The sequence below is a fragment of the Cupressus sempervirens genome, chromosome 5 (assembly GCF_028749045.1).
Source record: "Cupressus sempervirens isolate cs-2001-9-10 chromosome 5, ASM2874904v1, whole genome shotgun sequence".
Classification (NCBI taxonomy): domain Eukaryota; kingdom Viridiplantae; phylum Streptophyta; class Pinopsida; order Cupressales; family Cupressaceae; genus Cupressus; species Cupressus sempervirens.
This window is the reverse complement of record NC_143122.1, coordinates 728,296,550-728,321,402: the sequence shown is the minus strand read 5'-3', so window position 1 is coordinate 728,321,402 and position 24,853 is coordinate 728,296,550.

Genomic DNA, 24,853 nt, shown 5'->3' with positions numbered 1-24,853 from the left:
TTTTTGTGACTTTGCGACATAAAAGTTCACCATCATTTAAACCGGCGATGATGCGATCTGTACCCTCCTCGCGGTTTCGCAACACAATCTCCTTTATCTTTTCAACTGGCGATGATGTGATCTCTGCCCTCCTCGCGGTTTCGCAACACAAAACTATTAACTTTCACTTTGACAGTGACATTGCGATAGACCTGTTAAAGCCTTTCTCACGGTTTTGCAACTGCCAAGTTGCCAACTTCAAACTGATAAAACTATCATACCACTCCTTTGTACCAATTCCCTAGCCCTTCCATGGTATGTTTTTTTTAACCTTGAATACAATAAAATTATTCGCCCAAAAGAATTAAAATTTTACTATGATTATTATTTTTTTGTTCACCAATGTATAAATATTTTGTGGTTTTAAACAGATACTGAAGGTAATACTGCTTATTCTTAGGGAAGTAAAGTTTAAACGGATTATCAGTGGATTGAGATGTTAGGGGAGGGTGAGTCTGTAACTAATATTGCTCAGTCTCAGGGAAGTGACAAGGGAAAGACCCCCAAGGGCAGTGAAGGGATTAATCTTACATCAAAATGCCGAAAACTTAGAGATACTACCATAAAGGCTTTCTTTGGAATTGACAATGTTTCTGGTCCACCAACTTTGGCAAGTACAAGTGCAAAAGGAAATCACAATACCTCACCACCACTAGAAGAGCAGGTTGTTATTCAATTAAATCAAAATGCATCAAACGAGGATAACAATGTTCGAACAATAGAAGATGTTGTAACAGAAGATAATATTGATGTTGGTAGGAAGAAAAGAAAAAGGAATGTAAAAATGGGGTGGGAGTGGGAAACGAAAAGGACTTTCCAAGTTGATTGGGTAGTGAAGTACTGGTTTATTGAACCAGTCACAAACAATGATGAACCACCAACAGAATGCAAGTGTAGGATTTGTACCTGGAAAACTAAAAGAGAGAAAAAGTTGCAGTTAAAGCTCGACACTATCGAAAAAAATATTGGTAAGGTTTATGAAAAACAAATCATAGATGGAAAGGAAGTAGCGGCAGTGAGATGGAAATCAAAGGAAGAATGCCTTCATGTTAAGTATGCCATAGAATATGAAGAGCATTTCAAGAAAATAGCAGTAATTGGTAGTGGCAATAGTGGCAATCCAATCAAGGATGGGCTTCAACATGCAGCCAATGATGCAAACTTGGCAAAGACCATTCAGATGAGTGTTATTTTTCATATTCTATCTAGAGGGCGTCCTATCAGAGACTTTTTAGAATATGGTAATTTATTATCTTTTTTTAGAGTTCCTCACTATCCTATGTCACATTGGTCAATATATGCTGGATGGGAAATGGCAAGCTGTCTTGCTAAGGTGGAAATGAAAAATGTACAGGAGAGAGTAAAAGAATCCAAGTTCATTTCATTATCCTTAGATGAAGTCACTGTGGTAGATAACACTGCTTGGGTCTGTATGCATGTATATACTGTAAAAGATCATGTCCGTCAAGCTAATCTACTTTGTGTTCGTAAAATGAGGGCCGATTCAACTACAAAAAATATATATTTAGAAGTTAAGAAAGCTTTGAATGAAATTGCTGGTATGGATGACTTGACCATTGCAAAGAAGTTAGTGTGTGTCAGAGCTGATGGAGCTGCAGTAATGCAAGGGCAAAGGACTGGTCTTTGTGCAAGATTACAAACTAGAATTGCACCTTATATGCTTGGCATACACTGCATTTCCCACCGAATGAATTTAGCATATAAGATTGTAAGTACTTTTCCTACAGTGTCAAAAGTTGAAGATCTAATCCATCAGCTCCACTCGTACTTTTGCAGAAGTCCTAAATGCTTTGCAGAATTTAAGATTTTTTCTGAGGGAGTAATAGAAGGAAATAAGATTCTCAAGGATGTTGAGACCAGATGGATATCTTTGCATGGACCAGCAGAACAAGTTCTAGCAGAATATCAATCCTTTATTGGAGTTCTATATGAGCAACGCCTTACAGTGGACAAAGCTCCCAATTTGTTAAATAAGTTAAGTGATATAGAGAACCTATTAACTTTAGCCAGTCTTCTCTCCATGCTGGACTTAATGAACAAACTTACTAAGAAAGCCCAAGACAGAACTATGTATATTCATGACTATTCTGATTTACGTAAAATGACATGCATGGCTCTGGATTCTTTGTATTCAGATCTCCTAGGTCATAGCCCAATTTTTTCAAGGTGGGAGATAATTACAGATTTGAATCATGCTGAGAATTTTTTACAATTCAATGGGAAAAATGAGCTATGTGTGTTTGTGAAAGGATTTCAAATACCAATGCACCAATCTAAAACAACCAAGAGAGGTAGAGTACTACCAGTTAGAAAGGATGATTTTGACAAGATTGTTAAATCTGTTAGTGAAAATGTGAAGTCTATTTCCTACCAACTTTCAAGTGAGATTCGTGAAAGATTCCCTCGAGAAGAAATTCTTGAAGCCATGAGTTGTGTGTTTCCTCAATTTTGGAAACACTTTGGACATAATCCAACTGATGCAAAGTTGTTTCATAGTAAACTTGACGAATTGATAACACGGTTTTCAAAGCATACAGATTGCAATGGACAACTAATACAAGGAATCTTAGATTCAAATAATCTTAAAAATCAATGTAAACTTTTTGCATTGTGTATGAAAAACGAGATGGAAAACTTTGAGAATCCATTCGATCCTGGTGCAATAACAAGGCTATGGAAAAGGATAGGTCAGAGTGAAGTATTATGTACTTCAATATCAGAATATTTCAAACTTGCTGATTTATGTCAAACAATGATATTAGGGTCAGTGGAAGATGAGAGAGTTTTCAGTGCATTGGGGTTTTTGAAATCAAATGTCAGAAACAAACTAGACAAAAATTTGGAAACTTGTTTGAGGTTGTTTGTTACTCAATACAATGTTACAAATTTTCCTTATGATAGGTCATTGGCCATTTGGAATTCCACACGTGAAAGACGAGGCCTTTGCAACACTTTAAAAGATGGTCGTTCTACTTCTACTGCTGACTCCAACATAAATGATGAATTTAGGTCTCAAAGTCAAAATGAAGATGAAGATTTTACGGATTTTGAATACCCAATTCAGAATGAAGAGGAACCTATTAGTACTAGTTAGACATTAGTTTCATATTTGAGACTGAGTCAATGAAGTGAATTGAAATTTATTAATGTAGCATTCAGTTCTAAGGAATTTATAGGTCTACTTCAGTTCTTCCATATTCATTATTCAGTCATATTGCAATTACAATTTGCAAAAATTGACTTCAAGATTTTTGTTACTTGTTACTCTATTCATATTGTTGACACAATGTTATTTTTGTATCTTTCTCTTGATTTAGTTGTTTGATAATAAAAAAAGAGATAATAGAGATGTGTACAAAGCCCATAACATCATAGAGAACTACTGACTACAAAACATAATGGAAAATTGAAATACATAGAGTTGGAACAATATCTGCGCAATTATACTTCAGTCTTAATTTGAAAAATAACAACAGATCAGACCTTTTGTAAGCCTTGGGAACTCATATTTATATCACTTGAGTTGCAACAAGCTTCAAGCTTACAAAGGTAACATAATGATTCATTACAAAAGACAAAAGATAACAACAATTAAGATAATCATTACAATTTGTTGAAACCTTTTGTGACATATTTTAACAGAAAAAGGGGAAACAATTACAAAATGTGACAAGTGGCAAGTGATCATTAAGCCTATCTTCCAGTTCTAACTGCAGCATTACCCACAGCAGATGCACGGCAAAGGTAAGGTAATCTATTATGATGAACAACTTCTCTTTGATATTCTACTGCAACACTTGTCCTGCAATTGATTCCCCGGGGCCACCATCTTTTGTGCTAATCATCTTCTACTAAAGGGATTGCTTTGATATCTACTATAATGTTGAAACCTTTTGTGACATATTTTAACAGAAAAAGGGGAAACAATTACAAAATGTGACAAGTGGCACGTGATCATTAAGCTTGTCTTCCAGTTCTAACTGCAGCATTACCCACAGCGGATGTACCACAAAGGTAAGGTAATCTATTATGATGAACAACTTCTCTTTGATATTCTTCTGCAACACTTGTCCTCCAATTGATTCCCCAGGGCCACCATCTTTTGTGCTAATCATCTTCTACTGAAGGGATTGTTTTGATAACTGCTATAACCTCCCAGATGGCAATATCTGTATCCACAACAGGCCATGCTGTATTTCCAACTGCCTCTAATTCACTGATGTTTTTAGTCCATTTTGCATCTATGATGGCTTTACCCTCTCCACTAATTTTTTTCATATCTGCTTCAATTTTGTATGTCATATCAATCATATCATATACAACTTGATCACTTGATTCACCTCTTGAAAATGCTATAAATCTTGGATGGTCTAATATTAGATCAAAAGATTCAGACCACTCTTGCCAAGATTTGACATACCCTTCATTGTTCAAAATTGTTGGAATGAAATCTGGGTTACCCAATGCTATGCTTTTCAATTTTCCCCTTACTGCTTCGATCTAACCAATGAAGAATGAATTCAATTCTTTAACTTGATGTATCATTTTCCTTATAGGAACAATGATCTCCTTAGGTAGTTCCTTTTTCTGTGTGAGTAAAGGAACTAACCTATCAAAGAATTGAATGTATGGCCCCCACTGGGCATACAATGGAGATAATAGTGATAAAGCCTCAAAGCATTGGTATTCATTACTCTGCAGAGTAATGTACATACTATGTACATTTACAGAGGCTCTCTTTAAAGCAGTGATTCTATGAATCAAAAACTATTTCATTATCCTGATCTTTGCATCATCGCTAATCTCAAACTCATCCACATCCATATGTGTTACTGGATGTGGTTCTTCTGCTATCTGGTCAGTTTGAATATTCTGGTCTTGTACCTCCCTTACTCTTAGTGACCTTTCTTCTCTTTTCAAATCTTCATTCTCCTTTTTTGATTCCTCCAAAGCGTGTTGCAGAACATATGTTTTTCTCATTTCCTCTTCATACTTCTTCCTAGCGTCAAGGTACTTTTCATATGTCTGCACCAATTGTTCTTGAAGAATATCAATCTTGTTCTTGCCTAGCATAGCAGCAGTGTTTTGGAGGTTATAAATTTGATCTGAAGAAGTTGAATGTGCATTCCAAAAAATTGCATTACCTGCCGGTGTCTCTTTAATTTCCATAAGGGTAGGCTTCTGTGATTCTGGAGCTACACTCCAAATAGCCATTGTCTTAGTATCTATATTAAATCTTGCCCACTGCAATTCACCAAATGGATTAATCTCCTCATAAGAGATTGATTTTTCTTGTCTCCTCATTTGATCAAGCAGAAATGATGAACTAATATCCCATCCTGGGAAAACTATCATACCACTCCTTTGTACCAATTCCCTAGCCTCCTCTACAGTGAGGCTTTCACTGTTAGGATCATAGGCTTGGAGCTTCTGCACCATTTCAGTCACTTTTTCATCTGTGTCTATAAGTTTTACATGCAAAGAAAGTTCATTCTATTTGAGTTTATACAGAAAACTTTTGAATTCTTCACTCTTGATAAAATCATCATCCTTCATGAATTTTTGAGCCTGTATAATTCTGTCATCCAGCATCATGGACTACAGTTCTAAACTACTGGGTCTCATCTCCTCTTCAGTAGCTTGATCAATTAAGAACTTTTTTCTGGCATCATCAAAATACCTAGTTCCTTTTGGAAGCACTTGTAAGCTTTCTCTCTAGCCTTTTCCAGAACCTCAATCAATTTTTGTTTCTTCTTGCCCCCTTTATCCCAGTCTGAAGGGCCAGGCTGATCTTCTTCGTCACTAATTTCCAATACAACATTTGCCTCTGGAGAAGAAGGGTTTACCCTATCTCTAGCATTTAGAGGAACTTGAGCCATAATGTTATCAAACTCCTCAATACACTTATCAATTTGTTTAAAATAGGGTAAATCAGAATAGAAGCCCTGGAAATTAGGATCTACTTTCTTCATTTCTTCCTCTACTGAGAGGATTTCTCTCCACTTTCGCATCCTATCAGCACAGACATCTTCATACAATACATCCCTAATGACATCCTCTTCCCAAAATTTCCTTCCAATGACGACATTATAACCCCTCATTTGTTTAAGAGCACTTGTAACAATGCTACATGGGTCATAAACCCTAGTGGGGACAGTGGGGAAATTTAACTATCTTAGGAAGGCATCAACTTCCTCAATGGCCTCTTTACCAATTTCAAAATCCCCTACTCTGAAATTTCTACACACAAAAGACCCCTTTTTAATGGTTGGCCCTAGATATTCTCTATTCATGGATAACAACTGCTAGAAAATTTCCACTACAACCACCCTCTCTGGTACATATCTTGGTAAGAAATGAGGGGGTTGGGAACAACAAAGAATTCTAATCATTGTACAGTTTGCTAACAAAAAGGCATTGCCCCAATCAAGATCAATTGGTCCCTCATCATCAAAACACAAATCTGGTCTAAAAATCTTCCTGATTAACCTAGGTAATCTTTCCAATTTTGAACCTAACATCCTATGAATAGTTGCAACAAAATCATTATAAAAAGAGAGGGAATTAGAAAAAGAGTAGAACCTCTGCCATAATCTTGTCCATCTTTGAACAGGCAATGCCTCTCTGAAATTGTCCAAACCTTCAATAAAACTAGAATCCACATGGCCCACGTTGTAGAAGAGGATGAGATGCATAAGCACCGAGTAATGTAGAAATTTGAAATTGTCAAGATCACCTTGCTGAGCTGTCACCATCTCCTGATGAATACTATCAGCAATGAATGTTCCAAAATCATACCCCACATTAGTATGTGGGTCCTGAATGTCTAGAGCTATCACATACAATGCTGGGGAGGCATCCATGGATCCATCTACTCCCAATAGTTTTTTCAATCCGAAAACTATTTTCTGAAAGTATGCACAGAAATATGACAAGGGTATAAAATCAGTAACCATTTTTCGAGAATTCTCCTTTCATCTTGTTTTGATTTTCCCTTGGGATATGTCGCAACATTGCATGTGTTGTATAGAAATCTCTCTGTTTCTCAAATACTGCTGCAAATTTTTCCAGGTTAATAGGAACTGACATGGGACCCTGCAAATCAAATGCTTCAACAAAAGCATCCTTACTTAACGTACAGAGAACGCTCATATCCTTTCTATGAAAGGATCGAGTGGTTGGATTATATGCATTTACCAGTGCCTTGATAAGGTCAACATCCACGTATATCTCTGGCATTATCAACTTTCCCAGGTTCCTCGTCCATGGATTTGAGATGGGAACCTTTTGCACCCTATTCTTGTACAAGTAAAAGAACAATTCAATTCCATTGGTGTACGGTACTTGAGCATCTTTACAGAAGCTGTAAGCGTCTCTAAACGCGTGGACATTAGCACTTTGAGCATTGGAAGATTTAGGGAGAATCTTCAACCATTCTTCTGGAAATTTGGCAGACAATGAAACCTTGCTGCCCTCTCTAGTGCTCTTCTTTACTGATGATTCTACTTGTGCCATTCTGATCTTGCTACAAATTCTTGAATCTTTTTGCTCTGTTAGCTGTAGATACCTGAGAATTCTAGTTTTCTGCAACTTCTTTATTGGCCACGGTGTTAAATTGTTAAATTTTAATGGCTTTAAAGTTTGAAAGCTTGCACGTGCATGGATATTTATTATCGATCACTACCAGTAGTAACTACTACCTTTATTATCGATCAACTCATCAGCTGTCCGGAATCAGATAATAGATTTGAAAACTTGATCTTTTGTACCTTCAAAATTTCAAGCTTCAAAAATACATTATCATTGACAATTGTAGAATCTTATGAGTTGTGAAACCCTTTGTTCTACGCTCTGTTGCAATCGGTTCAACTTAACCTTGAAATATTTTCGTGAAACTGCAAAACCCTTCTTTTTCTTTTCTCGGGCTATCGCAATAGTTAAATCAAATATTTTCTTTATCCTTGTGACCTTGCGATTAGCCTTATATCCTCTTCTAATGAGATTCCCCTTCTGTCGTAGCTTCAGAACTTAACATGTTTCACATCGCATTGTCGCAGTTGTGAAAACCCATTTCCTTCTAACCGGTGCGAAGTGGCGAACAATGCTTCATCTTAACCTTTCGTGACTTCATAGGATGACATATCTTTCCCCTTTCACTATTGCGAACATGAGAAAACTACCTGAATTAACATTTCGCGATCTCGCAACCAACAGACTAACTGCCTGCATAAAACCTCCAACCTTGCGATCGCCCTTTTCGCGACTGGCGGAAGTCCTTTCCCTTTAACCGCTGCGAACATGTGAAAATTGCTTGAATTAACATTTCACAGTCTCACAACCAACAGACTAACTGCCTGAATAAAACTTTTGATGATGCGATTTCCTTTTCGCGACTTCGTAACATAAAAGTTCAAACTAATGAAACCCTTTGCGAACCTCCAATGCCATCGACTTCGCATATGTTTTTTTTAAACTTGAATACAATGAATTGATTCACCCAACAACTTAAAATTTTAATGTGATTATTATTTTTTGTTTGCCAATGTATAATTTTTTTGTGGTTTTAAAATAACACAATTCGCCCAGATTTTACATATTGTTTGAGAGACTATGAATGATTCGCCAATGGAGATTATTATTTTTTCTTTGTAAACTATTTTTTTTGCCACAAAAAATAAATTGTTTGGTCAGGTGTTTTACACCTTTCGCCAATTTTTTACACCTTTTCTAAAGGAGGGGTTTCTTAAAGTATACCCTGCTCACGAATTTCTCAAGGCGAATTCTCATGTACCGAATTGAAAATCTCATGCCATAAAATTCTACTATGCAATCCATTTATGCTATGAAAATGCTACACTTTTGATTCGCTAGACAATTTTCATTTTTAGTCTTGTGAAGCAGAGAGGAGAGATTGTGTATCTTTATACATTTCAAAATTGCCAACATCAGGGCCGCTGATTTGGAACTACTGCAGCTAATTTTGTGTCATTGCTGATTTCATGGATGAATATTTTCATTATATTTGAATTTCAAATTTGAATTCTTTTCTTTTTTAAACTAGTTTTTAAATCGTAGATTTTCACTGCAAAATCTTGACATTCTCATGATCTTTTTCTTTTGCCATAGTAAACCCTTTTCGCGGTGACTATTTTCATCATATTTGGGTGCCATGATTTTAAAGCTATTTCTAGATTAGGTCAAACTTAGAGGCAATGCAATGGGTGCAAGATTAGGCTCTATCAATATAGTTTTTCTGTAAAACACCAACATTTACAAATTTCCACCCAATAGACCTCCATTATGATAAAAAAATGTTTTCATAATGTCCAAAAAAATATCTCAGAAAATCTAAGGAATTTAAATTTTAGATCAATTACTATTATTATTATGTGTTTGATAAATTGATATTAATATTCATTAATCTAGAATAGATTCAAAACCAAGCCTTTTAGAGAGTTGGTTATGCTCTAGACAAAATGCACCAAAATTGAAAAGAAAAACTTCAGACCTTTCAAAACACAATGATTTTTTCTTAGTTGTTATTTTGCTATTTTTTATTACAAAACATACAAATCACGAAGAACAAATGGTGAAAATTTCTCCAAAATCCATTGTGCTTTCAAATTTCTCAATTTTAATCAAATGTACATTTTGAATGAAGTAATAATAGTAGAAATATAGAAATAGAGAGGAGTGCATATATATGTATAATAGAATGATAAATAAAGATGGAAAAGGGATCAATATAGAAGTATGCATGGAGATATATATATATATATATAAAGAAAAGAGAATCGACATATATAGAGAGACACAATTATCATAATGTACATATAAAGGGGGGGTGGGGATAGAGAGTGAGACTAAATGAAGGAGAGAAATGCTTAAATGAAGAAAGAGAGAGAGCTAAAACTATATGTGAATAAAATTAAAAACTGACAGATTTAGAAAGATAGGTAGGTGGATAGGGAGAGTGTGCAAAGAAGATGTAAAGAGACTGGAGATAGAGAGGAGTGAAGAGAAATGGTGAGATTTATGTCAAGAGAAGAGTAGAGTAGATTTGGGGTATGGGGAGAAAAATAGCTAGAGGAGGAGACAAGAAAGTGGATGGAGGGAGAGAAGTAGAAGAGAAGGAAAAGTGTAAGACATATAGGTAGGGTGTTGAAGTATAATGAGGGATATATAAATTAATATATAGAAAGGGATAATTTTATATTAAGTGATAATATGGGTAATAAAGATGGATAAGGAATGTGATGGAGAGTAGGGAGAGAGGTGCATAGATAAGTACATTTTGAGGTAGAGAAAGATATGCATTTAAATAGATAAAGGTGTAAGTGAGAATGATAGAATTAGAGATAAATAAGGATATAAATAGAGAGAAGTAGAGATGGACAGAGATATAGAGGGGATGGGAGGTTTATAAAGATATAAATAGAGAGGGAGGTATATATACAAATAGGTAGACTAGAGGCATAAAGAGGGAAAGAAACAATGATTTTGATAGAGAATTATAGAGATTTAGAAAGAGAGAGGATAAAAAATAAAGGCAGATAAATAAGAGAAATAATGATAGAAATGAGGAGGGAGCAATGAATACGACAAGGATAGTTATCATATTAGAGAAATAAATAAAATTAAAATGATAGATAGTTAAGAGAGAGATATGGATCAAAGTAGAAGAAAAATGTTTTAATGTAAAATATCAACATGTTAATTGTAATTGAAGTAACATTTCTTGCCAATACAGAGATAGATAGGTAGGGGTCAAGACATAGATAGAAGGGTACAAGTAGATAATAAAGAAAAATAAATAAGTTATATAACTAGAGGAGAGAAGAAGTGGAGACATATAAAGAAACAAAAATAGGCATACAGAGATGAGAGAAGAATAAGAGAGGTCAACAATAGATAATGAGATTGAAACATAATTGTTTCCAATAGGAAATGAGATAGGTAGGGAATGGGAGGTAGATAGAGAGGTAGAATTAGATAGAGAAAAAGATAAATAAGTATAATGAGAGGAGAGAGAAAGAAAATAAAATATATCAAGTGATGCATAAAGAGAGAGATTATATATGTAAATATAGAGATTATAGGAAAATAGAGTAATTAGAGATATAAATATAGGAAATGATGGAAATGGGATACATTGGTAGAGAGATATAAGTATAAGGAGGTACATGTATTGATGGGAGATTTAAAAAGAAAGTAAGAGATATATTGAGGAAAATAAAGAGAAGTAGATTAAATAGAGTGGTTGACAAAAAGAGGGATGCGAGAGAGAGAGAGAGAGAGAGAGAGAGAGAGAGAGAGAGAGAGAGAGAGAGAGAGAGAGAGAGAGAGAGAGAGAGATTGTTGTATATGTGTATGAGATATAGAGAGAAATAAAGAAGATATGAAAGAGCCAAATATAGAAAGGTCAATAGGGAGAGAGGTGGGATGGATATATAGAGATATTGATAGATATTGATATAGAGGTCTTGATTTGGATTATTTTTTGTCCTCTTCTCCCAACCCCTAATTATAAGATCTAACAAAGTTCTCCAAAATTAGGAGAATTTTTGTTTCTCTTATATCTCTTCCACTCCCATCCTCATTCCCCTATTCTAAAAGTATACATTGTGATACTATATAACGTTAAAAAAATATCATTTTGCACCCTAACCATAAATCAATGATACTATATAATAAAATAAAATAAAATAATATAATGAATTATAAATTAATTCTTGGGACTCACCCATCTGAATGGTGCTCTCTCTCTCTCTCTCTCTCTCTCTCTCTCTCTCTCTCTCTCTCTCTCTCTATATATATATATATATATATATATATATATATATAATGTTATATTAAGATATCTAAAGAAAGTCTATGTAAGGAAACTCAAGTGCAAAAATAGCTTCCTACACTAATCTCATAAGGAAAGTATTATGCAAATCCTATTAAAATCTTCTACACTTGTAGATTCAATATCATGTAAATAGCAATATTGTAGCCAACCATGCATACAAAAAATAGACAAAAAAAGAAACACATAACACAAAGATTTTCCGGTGGGGAAAAACCTTTCGGTAAAACAACCCAACCCCTTCAGAACCTACACAATGTATTATCTTCAACACAAGGTTACAATACACTTGTAGTGCGAGCTCAACATCGACAACAGAAGACTCTAGTAGCAACTCGCAGTACCAACAATACACCTTTTTTGCATCATCTCTCTTTGCAACCTTAAATATGCTTATAACATAAGCTTCACTTTAGGGCTACTCCCAAAGGTAAATTGTATTAGGGTTTTACCATTCTTCGAACCCCACTATTGGGGTAGAGTGTATAGTACTCAAATATCTTAGTTGCCACATGTCTTCACCTGTCATTGAATCTTCCTAACATAGCTCTTACGTGTCATAAGAATCTATCATAATCATTTTAGCCATGATCTCCTTACACACAATTCAAGATGTCGACACATCAACATTATTTGCAAGAAATACATTTTACAAAACAAATAATAAGAATAGGAATTATAAAAGGTTGAGACACCTTATCCCTAACATTCTCCCACTTGTTGAACACCTTGTAAGAGCAATAGGAACATAACAGGAACTAACTAATATAGATCAAAAGGCCCATAAACTCTGAACACCATCTGAACTTCTCAATGCCCACTGGTTTCATTAATGCATCTGCAACATTCTTCACAGTAGTATCTACCTTTTCCAAATTTACCTTTCCATCTTCTAGCATATCTCTCACAAAGTTAAACTTCACATCAATGTGCTTCGTTCTGGCATGGAAAGTTGGATTCTTCGCAAGGAAAATAGCACTCTGACTATCACACCAAATAGTAATCTGTTCTACATCAACACCAAAATTATAACACAATCTCTTAAGCCAAATGACTTCCTTACAAGCATGAGTAGCAGCCATGTACTGAGCTTCTATAGTGGACAAAGCAACCACAGGTTGTTGATTTCTCATCCAACTGATGGCACGACCAAACATAGTGAACACATAACCACTGGTGGATCTCCTACGGTCAATATCACTTGCCCAATCTGAATCCACAAACCCATGAATACAAACTAAATGTGAAGATCCAGAAGAGTTACCATGATAACATATGGAGTAATCTAATGTACCCCTCAAATATCTGAATACTTGCTTAACTGCATCCCAATGTACCCGTCCAGGGTTAGCCATAAACTGACTCAAGACTCTCACTGCTTGGGCAATGTTTGTTCTAGTATAGACCATAGCATACATAAGATTGCCAACTGCACTAGCATAAGGTACTCTACTCATGTCCTCTACTTCACTAGGACATTTTGGACAATCATCTATAGATAAATTTATTCCCACAGGAATAGGAACACATAGTGGTGTACAATCTGCCATGCTGAACCTGTCCAACATAAACTTCACATACTTACTCTGACTCAACCAAAGTTTTTTGTTAGACCTATCTCTACTGATTTCCATACCCAAGATGTACCTAGCTAACCCAAGATCTTTCATCTCAATCTATTCTAATAACTGAGATTTAAAATCAGAAATCATACCCTTACCCTTCCCAAACAGCAACATATCATCAACATATAATGCAACAATAAGAAGGCAATCATTTTCAACTCTAAAATAAACACAATGATCTAATTTTCATCTTATAAATCCAATTGACAACATAAAAGCATCAAACTTAAGGTACCAGTTCCTAGGAGATTTCTTCAAACCATATAGAGATTTGTTTAATCTGCAAACAAAGGATTCTTTACCTTTAACAATGTAGTGCTCAAGCTGTGATATATATAAATCTCTTCCTCCAAATCACCATGAAGGAAAGTTGTCTTCACATCTATCTATTCTATCTCTAAATCATATGATGTAGCAAGAGATAACAGAAATCTAATGGATGTCAACTTTGTAACAAGAGAGAATATTTCACCATAATCTATTCCCTCTAGCTGTGAATACCCCTTTGCAACCAATCTAGCTTCGTACCTTTCAACACTACCATCTGCACAAAATTTCTTCTTGAACACCCATTTACAGCCAACAGATTTTCTCCCTGTAGACAAAGGTACAAGGTCCCATGTTTTGTTTTTCTCTAATGAAGCCATCTCATCATCCATAGCCTCAATCCAAGAACCTGCATCTTCCATGCCCAATGCCTCTTTCATAGATCTAGGCTCATCAGTGTTAGTAATCAAAGAAAAAGCACAACTGGAATCTAACAGAGAATAACCAAACCTTTCTGGTTGCTTTCTTTCTCTCGTGGATCTCCTCAAGGGTTGAGGTTGAGGTTGTTCTTCCTCTTCTTCTAAACTATCAGAGCTTCTAGAGCTCTCCTCATCATTAGACCCAACATGGTCTCTCTGTTCAGTCTTCACAGGGGTAGGAGGCAACTGAACAACATCTTTTTCCTTTTCTTTTTCATCTGGTTGTAGCACAATAGGAGAAGATGTTAGCTCTCTAAAAATAACATTTCTGCTATACAACACCTTTCTAGTCACAGGATTCCAAAACTTGTATCCTTTCACACTAGCACTGTATCCAATGAAAATACATTTAACAGCTTTGTTTTCCAACTTATATCTTTTCTCCTTTGGAACATGTACATAAGCTTCACAACCAAAAAGACGAAGATGTCTAATTGAAGGCTTCTTACCAGACCACACCTCCATGGGTGTCTTAGCAACAAGGGCTGATGTAGGAGGTCTATTAACTAGATAGCAAGCAGTGGCCATAGCTTCGGCCAAGAACCTTTGTTCTAAACTAGCTCCACTAAGCATACTCCTAGCCTTCTCCATCAATGTATTGTTCATTCTCTCTGCAACTCCATTTTGCTTCGGGGTATAAGGAGTTGTCTTATGCCTCTCGATACCTTGTTCTTTATAGAACTATTCAAACTCTGTTGAGCGAAACTCACCACCATTGTCAGTTCTCACACACTTAATCTTCTTACTAGTCCGATTCTCTATAAGGGCTTTAAATTCCTTGAATCAACAAAAGAATTGTGTCTTACTTTTAAGGAAATAAATCCATGTCCTTCTATTGTAATCATCTATGAAAGATACAAAAAATATAAACTTCGAGATTGAAGGAACTTTTACAGGACCAAATACATCAAAATGAATAAGATCCAAAACATTAGAAGATTTGTAGAACTAGAGTAAAACTAAACACAATTTTTTTTTACTGTAGACACAGTGTTCACAGAAGTCAAACTCGAGATTGCAATCATTTAACCCCTCAACAAGATTTTTTTTTTAGGGTTCTGAGACCCTTTTCACCAACGTGACCAAATCTCAAATGCCATAACATTGTCTTTTTTGCAGGAAGCTTACCTTCCAAAGCGTTTGCATTGCCATCAGAACCAATAGCCATAGTATTCTTCACTACTTGTTCAGATGGTGAGGATGAAGAACTATTACATAGAGGGATACATGCATCTAGCTGAAATAAGGTACCTCTCCTAGTACCCCTTGCAAGCACTATCGATCCTCTCATCATCTTGCATCCTTCTTTCAAAAAAACAACTTGCACACCTACATCATTTAGCATACTTACAAATAATAGGTTTCATGCCAAACTTGGAATGTGCATAACTCCATTGATTCCCTTTACTCGTCCATCATGAAATTTGATAGTGACCCTTCCACGCCCAACTATCTTTAGGTGAGAATCATCACCCAAGTACACCTTTCCACCATCGAACTCTTCATATCTTGAGAACTAGTTTTGATGAGAGGTCATGTGAAAAGATGCACCCGATTCAACCAACCACACATCATCAGATGCATGGGCTGCCAAAGCTATGATGAATGCATCACCATCTTCTTGAGATTTTTCAGAACTAGAATCTGAGGCTTTCTGCTTCTTCTTAGACTCTTTATAGTCTTTACGGAAGTGCCCAACCTTATAGCAGTTCCATCATTTTGCCTTGGACTTATTAGAAGTCTTTGCCTTCCCATGTGATTTGGATCTACCCTTATTGTCAGACTTATTGTCATTTTTCTTCCCTCTTTCCGTGGATCTCCCACTAACAACAAGGGCTTCTTTTTCTGAACTGCACCTCCACTGATAGCAACAAAGACACCACATTGTCCATTTTGAAGGTGACTAATGTGCTTCTGAGAGCCATCACAAGATGGTCCCATGAATCCGGTAAAGAACACAAAAGTGTGTAATAACGATCCTCCTCTAACTTCACACCAGCTGATGTCAACTATGTAGCTAGCAGATTAAATGTATTTAAATGATCCGTTAAGGATTCACCTTCCTCCATTCGCATAAAATACAACTTCTTCCTCAGGAACAACTTGTTCACCAAAGATTTGGCCTGATACATGGCCCCAAGTCTCTCCCACAAACTATATGTGGTTTTCTCATCTAGAATATTTGGAGGAACTGCATCAGTTAAACAAAGTCTTATGAGACCCTTAGCTTTACGGTCTTTAATATCTCAATCTGCTTGAGCTATAGCTGTTGGTCTTGTAGCACTTGTAGTGGCTTCCCATAGGTCACGATCTTCCAACATGTCGTCCATCTTGAGTTTCCACAACTCAAAATTAGTACTATTAAATTTCTCCACCTCCATTCTTCCATATCATGAACTCACCATCTCAATCTGCAAATAAGATTCAAGATGCTCTGCACAAGACTCCCACTTGACTTGAGATTAGCTCAAACAACCCTACCCAACAATTCAGATCAAAATTTGATCAAGCTCTGATACCACTTGTAAGGAAACTCAGGTGTGGAAACAACTTCCTACACTAATCTCGTAAGGAAAGTATGATGCAAATCCTATTAAAATCTTCTACACTTGCAGATTCAATATCATGTAAACAAAAATATTACAGCCAACCATGCATACAGAAAATAGATAAAGAAAGAAACACATAACACAAAGATTTTTTAGTGGGGAAAAACCTTTCGGTAAAACAACCCCACCCCTTCAGAACTTGCACAATGTATTATCTTCAACACAAGGTTACAATACACTTGCATTGCAAGCTCAACATCGACAACATAAGACTCTAGTAGCAACTTGCAGTACCAACAATACACCTTTTTTGTATCATCTCTCTTCGCAACCCTAAGAATGCCTATAACATATGCTTCACTTTAGGGCTACTCCCAAAGGTAAACTGTATTACGGTTTTACCATTCTCTGAGAAAATAACCTTAAACCCCACTATTGGGGTAGAGTGTACAGTACTCAAATATCTTAGTTGCCAGATGTCTTCATCTGTCATTGAATCTTCCTAGCATAGCTCTTACGTGTCGTAGGAATCCATCATAACCATTTTAGCCATGATCTCCTTGCACACAATTCAAGATGTCGACACATCAACATTATTTGCAAGAAATACATTTTACAAAACAAATAATAAGAATAGGAATTATACAAGGTTGAGACATCTTATTCCTAACAGTCTATACATATTAAGCCTTTAATTTATTATAGAAAAATGTTTCACATTTAAAAATTGAAGTCATTGTATCTCTCGCTTTTGTATATATATTATGTAACATATGCTATATGCTATATATATAGCTAGTTCTAATGTTTTGTTCACTCTAAACTCTTAAAATTGAAAGAAAAATTTTTACTAGGAGAATACCTCCTTCAGAATCAAAGGAAATATTACTACAAAGAATTGTCTTCTAATTTAATTTAAATAGTTAAAATAGATCAAGAAAATATTAATTTGAGGAAGTAGTTGGAGAGTAAAAAATTTGGAACCTTGTGCAACCTAGCCTTCTTGTAATACGCATTATTTATTTGAAAAAATATTTTAAAAAACCATTTTAATATAAAACTTCAAATTTTCATGACACATTTTCTTTATATAGATACTATAGAATTTATTTTGGTCCGTATTTGTATTAGAATTTATTTATCAATTAATTTAGACTATTGCTTCGAAAATGTGAAAAGAATGAGATGTTACTTTACATGAATGCAAAAAAATTTAAAACCCCTTAAAACTAGAGAAAGTGCCATAAAATTTCCATATTTGAAAATTTAGGACAAAGTAATATTTCTCTTGATTATTTTCATAATTTCTCTTGCAATATAATTTTTTAATTATATTATTATTTTACTAAATATGTAAAAATTAATTCAACAGAACCAGTTAACTACTTAAATTTAAGCACAAAAGGTGGTTAAAATAGAATGGCTACATTTTCTTTGGTTTTAAAAATATAAGCGAAGAACTTAGATGAAAAATTATAATTCATTGAACTCAAAATTAGAAGATAGACTTATTACCTATGCAGGTGGCCAATCAACATCCTCATGAGGCTCAAATTGCTTTATTCTGAAAGGGGAGTGTGTGTCAATGCTCTAAGCTCTCTATTATAATTTTGTCTCAACCTCATTGACTCCTTCCAATTCAAACCATCCTTCTTCATATTCATATTGCCCTAAATATAGTATGCCAAGAATTATTGTCCTCAAATTGCCGAGATCGTGATTTCTTCTTATCCACTTGGTCATAATTCCTCTTAAAACTGAATGGACTATTTGTACTACACAAAGAGAAGGAGGAAGAAGAATCCAAATAAATTTCCCCTTCTGAGTCCATCTCATTATAATCCCAACATTCAATTTCTTCTTCTGAGCCTCTTTTAATGCCATTGAAATCTCGCAAAATCTGCCCATTATCTGCATTCACATATCCGCAATTCTGATCATTCAAAACCAGCTCAAGTATCACTTTCTTCTGCTCATCTATGATACAATAGAAGCCTAGGCTCTTGTAGAAAATACTGAGGAACATGTTAATAAAAAAGCCCAAAAGAGGTCTGATGAATTTGGGTGCCAAATCTTGAACTTGTGCCATAAAAGCAAAGCTGAAAAAGAAGAGAGTGAGAGGAACAACCAAAAAGGCTCCCAGTAGAAATAGAAGCAATTGTGAGAAATATTAAAAGAAAATTCAAAACTCACAACCTAACCCTAAAAATTGCTCAGGAGCAACTATTACCGAGTGGAAAATTTTGCTCGATAACCAAAGAGAATTGGTGGCAGGAGAGTTTACCGAGTGAGCTCGGTAAATGAAGGAGCTCAGTAAACAAAGGATATTGAGTGAGCTCGGTAAATGAAGAGATCACAACTTGGTAACCAAAGGAAGATGTGATTATCAAGTGAACTCGGTAGGCAAAGTGATTACCGAGTGAACTTGATAGAAGAGTGATTACTGAGTGAACTCGGTAGGCACAGGAAGGTGGAACTTGGTAGACACTGCAATTACTTAGTCAACTCGATAGACACTGGAGAGTGGAGGAAGGTAGAAGAATGCACCAAGTGAACTCAGTAGCCACTACAGAGAATGACTTCTACCAAAGACAAAATCGAGTGCAAACTTATCATGTGAATATTTCCACCATTAAAACCAAAGACTCAAAGCTTCAAACTTTCAAATAAACTTTCCAAAATGTAATGAATAGAAGAAGGACAATAATGGATTCAAGTATGCCTGCTTTCTTTCTATCCAACTCTGATTCAAACTATTACAAAACTAGGAGCATTTGGATTCAACCAAAAAACCCTAAAATAACCCTAAACTTTAAACTTCATAAACTTTAAACTTTAAATTTCAAACTTGCAGCTTTAATGGCTGCATACAATAATACATGGAGCAATCACTGCTTCAACAGGTTGAAAGCAATAAACTAAAGACTTACAAAATGACACGAAGGAGCATGTGCAACTGTAGGCACGGATAACACTTCCTTCTCTCTTTGCACCAATGGATCTGCTGATCACTTTTCTTTCTTTCTTCTCTACAACTTTTGACCTCTTTCTTTCTTCTCTACTCTTTTGACCATGCAATAAATTTATTTGATCGTTCTGCAAACTGTCAGGGAGGTAGGTGGGCATTTGGCTCCAGGGAGAAGTGACCAACTACATTTAATATTCCAACACTCCCCCTTTATCCCGAGCCAAACAAAAGAGGATCACTACTTATCCAAATCAACTACACCAAGACTCTCTCTCAGGTGTACAAAAGTCCCAATGCCTAATGGCTTGGTAAAAATGTTTGATAGCTACTGCTCAAACTTGCAATATTCAATTTTGATATCCCCATTCTCCACCAGCTCTCTGATGAAGTGATATCTGATCTCTATGTGTTTGCTTCTACCATGGAAGACTAGATTCTTGGACACTACAATTGATGAGATGTTGTCACAATAGATTGTGGTTCCATCCTCTTGCCTTTCATTCAAATCTGTCAAGATCCTCCTTAGCCAAATAGCCTGACAAGCTACTACATTTGCTGCTATGTACTCAGCCTCTGTTGTAGATTGAGCAACAATAGGTTGCTTCTTGGATGCCCATGAAATTGCACCTGATCCCATATGGAACATGTATCTGAAAGTGCTCTTCCTATGATCTATACTTCCAGCCCAATCACTATCTGTGTATCCCACGAACTTGAAATCATTATTTGCAATATAAAAAATCCCAAATCCCTTGGTACCTTTCACATACCTTAGGATCCTCTTTCCCTCTTGCCAATGGGAATCTCTTGGGCTTTCCATAAATCTAGAAATCAGACTAACTACATGCATTAGGTCTGGCCGAGTTGCAGTCAAATACATTAGACTTCCAACCATACTCTTGTATAGTGTTGGATCCATTCTCTTCGTAGAGTCTTCCTTGCTCAACTTCAGACCTACTACTGTTGGTGTGGGGGCTACCTTACTATTCTGCATTTTGAATCTCTCCAAGATCTGCCCTGCATACTTTTCTTGAGAGATGAAGATGCCATCATGCATTTGTTTTACTTCTATGTCTAGAAAGTATTTCAGGAGACCTAGGTTTGTCATTTCAAATTCACTTTTCATGACCTCTTTGAACTTACCAATTAGAGCCTTATCATTTCTAGCAAAAATCAAATCATCTACATACAAGACAAAAATCAACACATTACCATTTGTTGTCTTGATGTAGAGAGTAGGCTCACCAGTGCTTTTGGTAAAGCCATTGCTCATCAAATATGAGTCAATCCTTCTGTACCATGCCCTTGGAGCTTCCTTGAGCCCATAGAGAGCTCTCTTCAATCTATATACTTTATTCTATTTACCTGCAACTTCATAACCAGGTGGCTGCTCCACATATACTTCTTCCTTCAATACACCATTTAGGAAGGAGGACTTCGCATCCATTTGAAATACCTTCAACTTGTGTTGAGCTGCAATTGCTATGACAACACACACAGTTTCCATTCTTGCAACTGGGGCATAAGTCTCATCATAGTCTCTTCCATACTGCTATTTGTAGCCCTTTAGTACTAGCCTTGCCTTATGCCTATCAATCTTACCTTCAGGATTGCATTTGGTCTTGTAGACCCATTTCACTCCAATCACTTGCTTCTTGGGAGGCAAATCAGTTAGCTCCCATGTCTCATTCCTTTCTATAGCATCTATTTCCTCATCCATGGCCTTACACCATTTCTTCTTTTTAATAGCTTCTTCAAAATATATTGGATCACTATGAAAAAATAATGCAAAATTAACACTCTCATCATAATCTTCATACCTTTCATCTTGGTATATCTCCCTAAGACTCTTGGTCTTTCTTGGTAATAGGGAGGAGAGTTTGGAATTAGAATCTTCGCTATTGCTGCTTGGCCCTGACACTCAGTCATGCCTAGAGAAGCTCGGTAATGACTGAGGCTACTTGCCTTTCTTTCTATCCGCTCCTTCTTCTTGCTGTTCATCAGCATCCTCTTCGCTCATAATTGGCACTTTACTTGAAGTGCTTGGTGACTCATCAATTGAACCATACCAAGACTGATTTTCAAGAAATTCCACATCTATTGAAAGAATCATCTTGTTGTTCAGTGGGTCATACAATCTGTATGCCTTTGATTTTGGGTTGTACCTTGAGAAAATGCATTTCACTCCTTTGTCATCAAATTTCTGCCTTTGCTCTTTAGGAACATGTGCATATGCAACACATCCAAACACCCTTAGGTGTTCAACTGTCCATCTTATACGTGACCAAGCTTCCATTGGAATTCTATCACGGACTGCCTTTGTAGGACACCTATTGATTATGTAAACTATTGTTGTCACAGCCTCTCCCCAGAATTCAGTTGGGAGACCTTTCTCTTTCATCATGCTCCTTGCCATTTCAACAATGGTCCTATTCTTTCTTTCAGCCACTCCATTCTGTTGTGGTGTATAGCTGTTTGTGAGCTCTTTCTTTATGCCATGTTTCCTGCAAAAATTTACAAAAGAATTGGAGGTATACTCCCCTCCTCTATCTGATCTTAGGACTTTGATATAGTGTCCACATTCTCTTTCAGCCTGGGCTTTAAATTTTATAAATTTATCAAATGCTTCAGATTTGTTCTTTAAGAAACACACCCATTTCATACGACTGAAATCATCAATGAATGTCATAAAATAAGTACTCCCCCCAATGGAAGTAACTTGCATAGGACCGACTAGGTCGATATGCACTAACTCTAATGGATATCCAGCCCTCCTAGAATTTCTAGAATTAAAGGGAAGCCTATGTTTCTTACCCAAAATACAAGCCTCACACTTGTGACATGAATTTCCTATTCATGGAAAACCTTCTACCATTCTTTTATTTGATAATAAATTTAAACCAGCATAGCCAAGATGACCATACCCGAGGTGCCATAGCCGTGAGGGGTCTTTAATCACACTCCTTAGAGCTGATTGTGTGGGAGGTGCAGCACAAACTTGAGATGAGAAACATGTCTCAATCCTCAAAGGAAACATTCTTTTCTTGGTCATTTGAAATGCTGCAAGTAGGTTCTTGCTCCCATCTTTTTCTTGAATGACACACATGTCATTCTCTATCAGCACTTTGTATCCATTTTGAATGAGCTGACCAATGCTCATCAAATTGTGCTTCATACCAAGGGCGAAATACACATTTTGTATTTCCCTTTTCTCACCTTTCTTGGTGTGAACCATAATAGATCCTTTTCCCACAACTGGTAGGGTTCCATTGTTACACATCTTAATTTCTGATTTGAAACTCTTGTCAATGAATGAAAACAAGGTTTCATTACCACTCATGTGGTTGCTACATCCACTGTTGAGGTACCAAACCTCAGGACTTCCTTCTTCACCAACATTACACATGATGAAGGTAGTGTTTTCACTTCCTATATTCGTATTAGCCACATTTGCTTGTCCTAACTGATCTTTCTGCTTTTTCCAACATTCATTTGCATAATACCCATATTTATGATAGTAGTAGCATTCTACATTACTCTTATTTGAGTTGTAGTTTTTCTTACCTCCTCTTGAAGTATTTTGTGAGCTACTTGCTCCATCTGCTCTTCCTGAGCTTTCTGCTGCAGCATTCCTTTGTCCTCCATTACCTCGGCCTCTGCATCTAGAGTTCCTGCCTAAGCCATTTCTTCCTCTCCCCCTTCCTCTTGGATTTGACTGAGCCTTGAAAGCTTGATCTTGGGTAGAAGAATATGTGGATCTATTGATCCTATATTCATGGGTTTGAAGAGAACCCATCAACTCATCCATTGTCAAAGTAGTGAGGTATTTTGCCTCTTCTATGGTCATGACCAAATGGATATATTTATGAGGTAAACTCCTCAATATCTTTTCCACTATCCGCTACTCTTGATAGTCTTCTCCATTTGAATTTAGCTGGTTAATAACATTGGAGGTCCTTGAACTGAAGTCTGCAACTGATTCATTTTCCTTCATCTGAAGGTTCTCAAACTCCCTCCTTATATTCTATAGCTTTACAGTGTAGACTTTATTAGTCCCCTTGAAGTTCATCTCAAGGATATCCCAAGCTTCCTTTGCATAATTTTCTGCTGCAATCTTGGGAAAAATAGTCTCTGTCATTGCTGCTTCAATCAAACTTAATGCCCTAGCATCCTTCCTCCTTGACTCTTTCAAATGAGTCTTCTGTGCATTTGTGAGGGCAGCATACTGAGTTGGATCAGTCACATCATTGAATCCATTGACCAAAAACTCCCACAAATCATTTTCAACCATTATGGTCTTCATTTTCTTTGCAAATATATCACAATTCTATCCATTAAATGATGGTGGCTACTGCCATATCTTTCCTACATCTCTTGTCATGATAAATATCCCAGAAAACAAATGCCCTAACTCACTTTGGATGTGGGGCCTCAAAGCTCTGATGCCATGTGAGAAATATTAAAACAAAATTCAAAACTCACAACCTAACCCTAAAAACTACTCGGGAGCAACTATTACCGAGTGGAAAATTTTTCTCGATAACCAAAGAGAATTGGTGGCAGGAGAGTTTACCGAGTGAGCTCGATAAATGAAGGAGCTCGATAGACAAAGGATATCGAGTGAGCTCGGTAAATGAAGAGCTCACAACTCGGTAACCAAAGGAAGATGTGATTACCGAGTGAACTCGGTAGGCAAAGTGATTATTGAGTGAACTTGGTAGAAAAGTGATTAGCGACTGAACTCGGTAGGCACAGGAAGGTGGAGCTTAGTAGACACTACAATTACTGAGTCAACTCGGTAGAAATTGGAGAGTGGAGTAAGGTAGAAGAAGGAACCTAGTGAACTCGGTAGCCACTGTACAGAATGACTTCTACAAAAGACAAAATCGAGTGCAAACTTATCACATGAATATTTCCACCATTAAAACCAGAGATTCAAAGCTTCAAACTTTCAAATAAACTTTCCAAAATGCAATGAGTAGAAGGAGGACAATAATGGATTCAAGTATTCTTGCTTGCTTTCTTTCAACTCTGATTCAAACTATTACAAAACT